We start from the raw sequence: 7,501 nt of genomic DNA, 5'->3' as shown, positions 1-7,501 counted from the left end.
CTTATTGGGAAGGCCTCTAACTTATCCCTGTTACATATAATGTTTGCTGATGGTTTCAGGCAGATACTGCTTATTATTTTAAGGAAAGCTCCACCTATTCCTATGCTCTCTAGTGGGTTTTTTTTTTTTAAGTGAGGCAATTGGGGTTAAGTGACTTGCCCAGGGCCACACAGCTAGTAAGTGTTAAGTGTCTGAGGCTGGCTTGAACTCAGGTACTTCTGACTCCAGGGTGGGTGCTCTATCCACTGCACCACCTAGCTGCCCCTCTAGTGTTTTTAATAGGAATGAGTGTTGTCTTTTGTCAAATGCTTTCTTTGCATCTATTGAGATAATCATATAATTTTGGTTAGTTTTGTTATTGATGTGGTTGATTATATTAACAGTTTTTCTAATGTTGAACCAGCCTTGTATTCCTGGTATAAATCCCACCTGGTCATAGTCTATTATCCTGGTGATCAATTGCTGCAATCTCCTGGATAATATTTTATTTAAGATTTTTGCATCAATATTCATTAGGGAAATTGGTCTGTAATTTTCTGTCTCTGTTTTGGCTCTGCCTGGTTTAGGTATCAACAGCATATTTGTGTCATAAAAGGAGTTTGGTAGAATTTCTTCTTCACCTATTTTCCCAAATAGTTTGTATGGTATTGGAATTAATTGTTCTTTAAATGTTTGGTAGAATTCACTTGTAAACCCATCTTGCCCTGGAGATGTTTTTCTTAGGGAGTTCATTGATGACTTGTTCAATTTCTTTTTCTGAAATGGGCCCATTTAAGGGTTTTATTTCCTCTTTAGTTAAGTTGGGCAATTTGTATTTTTGTAAATATTCATCCATTTCATTTAGATTGTCAAATTTAATGGCATACAGTTGGGCAAAATAGCTCTTAATTATTGCTTTAATTTCCACTTCATTGGTGGTGAAATCACCCCTTTCATTTTTGATACTGGTAATTTGGTTTTCTTCTTACTTTTTAAAAAATCATATTAACCAAGGGCTTATCTATTTTATTGTTTTTTTTCCCCATAGAACCAGCTCTTAGTTTTGTTGATTAGTTTTATAGTTTTCTTGCTTTCAATTTTTTTTTTTTTAGAAATCGGCATTTATTATCCAAGTTCAAGAACATGAGGGGGGGGGGAGATGGGGGAGGGGCACATTCAGAACAGTCAAAGAGGAGCTGGGAGCAAGGAGTTGGCTCCAGCCAGGGTTGATCCTGATGTCTAAGCCTTGGTCCAGAGCACACAAAGAAGCACACGGTCGGGGCAGAGTTTTAGGGGAACGTCGCGGGGCAGGCAGCCAGTCACTCGTCCAAGCAAAGGGGGCCTGGGACCCTTCGGGGATCGGCCAGACGACTTCCCTTTATGGAGTCGAAGTGTCCCAGCGCGATACCCCCTCACAGTCATTCCTGGAGTCCATCTTTGTTCTGGAGAAGTGTTCATTGCCTCTCTGACTTCTTGTACTTTGCTTCTAGTTTCTTTGAATATGCATCCAATTTAGGCTGCCTGCTTAAGAGCTGCTACTTGCTCCTCAATTAAAGTGATCTGATCCAGATAAGGCTGAAGTGCTGCATATTTCTGGTTTAAATCCTTTAGGTTTCTACTTATGTTTACTGCAATATTTTTCATTTCTAGGTACTTCAAGCTAGTCAGTTTGTTCATATTTTCCAGAAGTTTATAGTCTTCACTGGTAGCCGTCAGCTCACCTGTCAAGTACGTGGCCATTTTGGAGAATGTGTACTGGCACAGCTCCGTGATGTCTGCCTCCGCCGGCTCCGTGGCCTCCTCAAATCAGCTAGGCTGGGAAGGGAGGGATGGGGATAGGAATACGGGAGGGAAGGGGACAGAGAGGGGAGGGAACAGGAGGGGAGGAGGAGAAGAGGGAAAGGACGGGAGGGGAGGGGAAGGAGGAGAAGGTGGAAAGGAGAGGAGGAAAAGGGACAGATGAAGAGTCCAACCAGGTGATCTCTTGCTTTCAATTTTATTAATTTCTCCTTTGATTTTCAGGATGTATAATTTAGTATTTAGTTGGAGATTTTTAATTTGTTCTTTTTCTAGCTTTTTTAGTCGTATGGCCAATTCACTGATCTCCTCTTTCTCTTTTTTATTCTTGAAAACATTTAGATATATAAAATTTTCCTAAGCACTGCTTTGACTGCATCCCACAGATTTTGGTATGTTATCTCATTATTGTCATTCTCTTGGATGAAGTTATTGATTGTTTCTATGATTTGTTATTTGACCCACTCATTCTTTAGGATGAGATTGTTTAGTTTCCAATTAATTTTCAGTCTACCTTTCCATGGCTCTTTATTACATATAATTTTTATCGCATCATGATCTGAGAAGGATGCATTTACTATTTCTGCATTTCTATATTTGACTGAGGTTTTTGCACCCTAATACATGGTCAATTTTTGAGTATGTACCATGTGCTGCTGAGAAGAAGGCATATTCCTTTCTATCCCCATTCAATTTTCTTCAGATGTCTATCATATCTAACTTTTCTAATATTATATTCACCTCTTTAACTTCTTTCTTATTTACTTTGCAGTTAGATTTATTTAATTCTGAGAGGGGAATATTCAGATCCCCCACTAGTATAATTTTGCTAACTCATTTAACTTCTCCCCTAAGAATTTGGATGCTATACCACTTGGTGCATACATGCTTAGTATTGATATTACTTCATTATCTATCATACCTTTTAACAAGATGTAGTTTCCTTCCTTATCTCTTTTTAAAAAAAAATACAATTTCTGAGCATGAAAAGAGGTCCAGTAAAGGGTCTTCCAATAAATACCAGTGCCACCAATCCCTATGTTCTGTGGAAAAAGCTGGATTCAAGAGGCAACTCACTTGATCTCCCTACACTTGAGCCTCAGTTTCCTGATCTGGAAATGGAGCTAATATGTGTGTAGGAGGTATTTCAGTCCACTGTTATCACGTTCAAAAGGGATATTATACATAAAATGCTTCAATACCCTCCAACTCCACACCTTGGTCGCCTTATACCCAACCTTATCTGTATCAAAGCTGCTGTTATGCCAGGATGGACAATGGCTCCAACACCAACAGATGGGTGCAGGTCACAGGCAGCTTCTGTCTTTTCCCATAATGTTGTGGTTCTATTACAGTGTTAAATAGAACAGTAACCATCGGGAAACTGTCACTCTGGGCTACTTTTTGACTGCAACAGCTACAGGAAGAACTGTTGCAGCTTCGATAAGGGCCCGCCTTATCTCTTTTAATTAGATCTATTTTTGCTTTTGCTTTGTCTGAGATAAGAATTGCTACCCCTGCTTTTTTTGAAGTCAGCTGAAGCATAATACATTTTGATCCAACCTTTCACCTTTATTCTGTGTGTATCTCTCTGCTTCAAATGTGTTTCTCATAAACAACATAATGTAGGATTCTGATTTTTAATCCACTCTGCTATTCACTTCCATTTTATGGGAGAGTTCATCCCATTCACATTCACAGTTAAAATTAACTGTTTATTTCCCTCCATCTTCTTTTCCCCTTTGTACTCTTTTTTTCCCTTTCACCCGATTCCATTTGACCACTGTTTTGTTTCTGAGCACTGCCTCCCTCGATCTGCCCTTCTTTTTCCTGCCCCCATTCCCCTGACTTGTGCCCTCCTTTCTATCAATACCACCCTTTTCCCCTTCCCCCTTTGTTTCCTTAAAGAGTAAGCTAAATTTCTGTATACAAATGGGAGTGTATTTTATTCCCTTCCTGAACCAAATCTGATGAGAGTAAGGTTGCAACAATGTCCACCCCTCCCTTCTTTCCCTCTATTGTAATGGGTTCTTTTTGTGCCTCTTCATATGATGTAATTAACCCCATTCTACCTCCCCTTTCCTCTCTTCCCCCTAGTCTTCTTTTATTCTGCCCCTTAAGTTTCTTTATATCATTACATCAATGTTGATTTAATAACTACCTTAACAGAGATACAGATCCCAAGAGTTAAAAGTATTATCCTCGGGGCAGCTAGGTGGTGCAGTGGGTAGAGCACCGGCCCTGGATTCAGGAGGACCTGAGTTCAAATCCGGCCTCATACACTTAACACTTACTAGCTGTGTGACTCTGGGCAAGTCACTTAACCCCAATTGCCTCACAAAAAAAAAAAAAAGTATTATCTTCCCTCATAGGGATGCAAGCAATTTAACTTCATTGAACAACCTCCCTGCCCCCCACCTTGTTTACTTCTTTATATTTCTCTAGAGTCTTATATTTGGAGATCAAATATTCTGTTCAGTTCTGGTCTTTTTCTTAGGAAGCCTTGGAAGTCCCCTAATTCATTGAATGTCCATCTTTTCCTCTGAAAGAGAATGCTCAGTTTTGCTGGGTAGTTGATCATGGGTTGTAATCCAAGCTCCTTTGCCTTCCTGAATATCATATTCCAAACCCTGCAATCCTTTAATGTTGAAGCTGCCAGGTCCTGTGCAATCCTGACTGTGGCTACATGATATTTAAATGGTTTTTTCCTGGCTGCTTGGAGTATTTTCTCCTTCACCTGATAATTCTGGAGTTTGGCTACAATGTTCCTTGAAGTGTTCCTTTTGGGGTCTCTTTCAGGAGGTGATCGATGGTTTCTTTCAATGATGATTTTATCCTCTGATTCTACAATTTCAGGGCAATTTTCCTTGATAATTTCCTGGAATATGGTATTTAGACTCTTTTCTTGATCATGGCTTTCAGGTAGTCCAATAATTCTCAGATTATCTCTCCTGTATCTATTTTCCAGGTCACTTGTTTTTCCAATGAGTTATTTCACATTTTCTTCTATTTTTCAGTTTTTTTATTCTGCTTGGCAGATTCTCGGTGTCTCATGGAGTTATCAGATTCCATCTGCTCAATTTTAATTTTTAAGGCCTTATTTTCCTTAGTAAGCTTTTGCACTTCTTTTCCCATTTGGCCAATTTTTCTCTCTCATTTGGGTAATTGTATTTTTTAAGGAATTGTTTTCCTCAGTCAATTTTTGTGCTTTTTGCAGTATAACTCTCATTTCTCTCATTTCTTTTTCCATTTTTCCTTCTACCTCTCTTATTTGGTTTTTTAAAGTCTTTTTGAGCTCTTCAAAGAAGGCTTTTTGGTCTTGAGACAAGATCATCTTCCCACTTGAGTCTTCACTTGTAGGCATTCCAACCAACTCATCTGAGTTTGAGTTGGAGTCTTCCCTTTCACCATAGAAGTTGTCAATTGTAAGGGTCCTTTTTTGTTTCTTGCTCATGTTGTAGGCTATTTTGAAATTTATAAAGTTGAAGTCTGCTCCTGGGGCACAGGGTACACTGTTGCAAGCTTTTGACTGCTCTCAGTTGCCCCACTCTCATTTGCTCCACTCTCAGCTGTATTGAGTTGCAGCAGTGATGAGCTGCCCAATGAGCAGAGCTTTGCTGAGGTGAGCTGCCAGCTGAGCCAAGTAGTGCTGAGCCACCCTCCCCTTTCACCCAGGTGAGATAGACCTTTCCTGAAGTCTTCTAAATTATCTCAAGTAGCAGGATTGTGTCTCTCTTTTTGTAGATTCTGTAGTTCTAGATTCTGTTTAGAGGCTTGATTTAATGTTGTTTTTGAGGGAAATACGGAAAAGCTCAAGCAAGTTACTAGCTTCTCTCCCCAGGCTCAATAACATTAAGGTCTCATCTCTAAATCCTGTGATCCTATAATTTCCTGTGGACCCCACCCCCTCCTTGAGAACTGCCAAGTGATATTTCCTTTCCCAAAGAAATCTTTGCCATGTTTCCCCTCCAGTACCCCAGGGACTTGCTGAGGAGTGTGTTTATGGGACTAATCCTCAGGGTAACTTCTTCCCTCTGACCTCTCCTTTTCAGCATTCTAAGCTCAGGTATTGGGGCTGTTGCATGTGAGTGGAAATCTCTGATGGTTTTTGTCCAGTGATTAAAATGCCATATGTAGAAGGAAGGAGAAAAGAGAAGAGTTTCTATTCAGCTTCAGGTACTTCATTAGGTGCCTCAAACAGAATTTCCCATCGACAACCACAGCACGCATCCAGCAGCCCTGAAGTGCTTAAATTTCCTTTTATTGGTTCAGTTACAAAGCTCTGAACTTGAAAGTCCTTCCCCCACTCAGATCTCTACAGAACATTTAAATTAGCTTGAAATAGGGAAACTGACTGAACTTTGGTTCAGTTTCCCCCCTCCCCAACTGTGCCCCCAACCCTTTTTCCTCTTCCCTTTTCCAGTATTATTTGGAATTTAATTTGCTCACAAGCTTCATAGCTTCATTGAGGTTGTGGGGCTGGTTGTTATGGAAACAGGAGGCTTGCATTTATTTACAAAGAAGCCACACTGAGCTGGGCTGCCTGGGGTCCCTCACAGCAGGGGCTGCCTAACCTGTCTGCCAGCAGGAACAGCCCCAACCTTCTGCAGACACAAAGCTCTCATGCTCTCAGTGGGTTGTGGGAGCAGCAGTGTGGGGGTGTGAAGGTGAGAGGCTCCAGGAAGTTTGTGTCTTCCTCTGTTCCTCTGCACACGCTAAGAGCTTAATAAGCATTTGCCAAATTAAAGTGAATTGAAGCTTGTCTTTGTTGCCTTGACCTCTTGCTCAAAGCCAGCACCATTAAATCTGGTATCTTTTCCCCATCCCAAGTAAAGCTGATGAACAAATTCACAGTGATGTGGTGATGAGGAAAGGAGCAACATAGTGTCACTGAATGTTCACTGCATATAAAGTCAGAGTTCCTGTGTGACCTTATGTAAATCACTGTACCTCTCACAGCCTCAGTTTTCTTATCTGTAAAACAGTGGTGTTTGAGAAGGTGGTTTCTAAGGTCCATTTTGCTTATAAATCTATGATCCTATTAGGGGATTTCCAGAGTACTCTCTCTCTTTCCAAGAAATGGGAATAGTTTAACAGAAAACCTTTAGGAGACTTTGCTGTCTCACCTCAAAGGAAGAGAACTGGTGGGGATTTCAAGCCATGTAGGAGAGGAGGGAATGAAGCTTGTGGCCTACTTTACCTCAGTGTAGATTTGTTCAGTTGTTTTTCTGTTGTGTTCAACTTTGTGATCTCATTTGGGGTTATCAAAGTTATAGCAGTGGTTTGCCATTTCCTTCTCCAGCTCATTTTACAGATGAGGAAACTGAGATAAACAGGGTTAAGTGACTTGTCCAGGGTCCCACAGCTAGTAAGTGTCTGAGATCAGATTTGAACTCAGGTCTTTCTGATTCCAGGTCCAGCTCTTTATTGTGCCAGCTAGCTGCCCAGGATCCAGACTAGCCATTCTCAATTCTCTGGATTTAGCCACCATGTACCTGTAAGTTCTCTCCTCACCTCCACCCCTACCTTTTCGCTTTCCCTTTTGAGGAGGGCAGTATTTGTATCCCTAGCATTTAGCATGGTGCCTGGTACATAAGAACTTAATAAATATTGTTGACCAATAATTCAATTTGACAGACATTTATTAAAAACCTGCTATGTATAAGCCTCTGCACTGCATTTACATTTTAGTAGGGTGAAAATTACATCTATATCTCAGGATAAT

General features: G+C 40.5%; 1 non-coding gene and 1 pseudogene across 1 annotated transcript; both read right to left on the bottom strand.

The window, feature by feature from the left end:
* Positions 1-1,433: 1,433 nt before the first annotated feature.
* On the bottom strand, positions 1,434-6,401 carry LOC122747674 (annotated as a pseudogene).
* LOC122752362 lies at positions 3,095-3,231 on the bottom strand. Its single transcript, XR_006356115.1, has one exon. It is a non-coding gene; the product is annotated as a small nucleolar RNA SNORA16B/SNORA16A family (small nucleolar RNA).
* Positions 6,402-7,501: the final 1,100 nt, after the last annotated feature.

This window comes from Dromiciops gliroides, chromosome 3 (genome assembly GCF_019393635.1).
Source record: "Dromiciops gliroides isolate mDroGli1 chromosome 3, mDroGli1.pri, whole genome shotgun sequence".
Lineage (NCBI taxonomy): Eukaryota > Metazoa > Chordata > Mammalia > Microbiotheria > Microbiotheriidae > Dromiciops > Dromiciops gliroides.
Note: the sequence above shows the minus strand (reverse complement) of the source record. Positions and strands in the feature narration are given on the sequence as shown.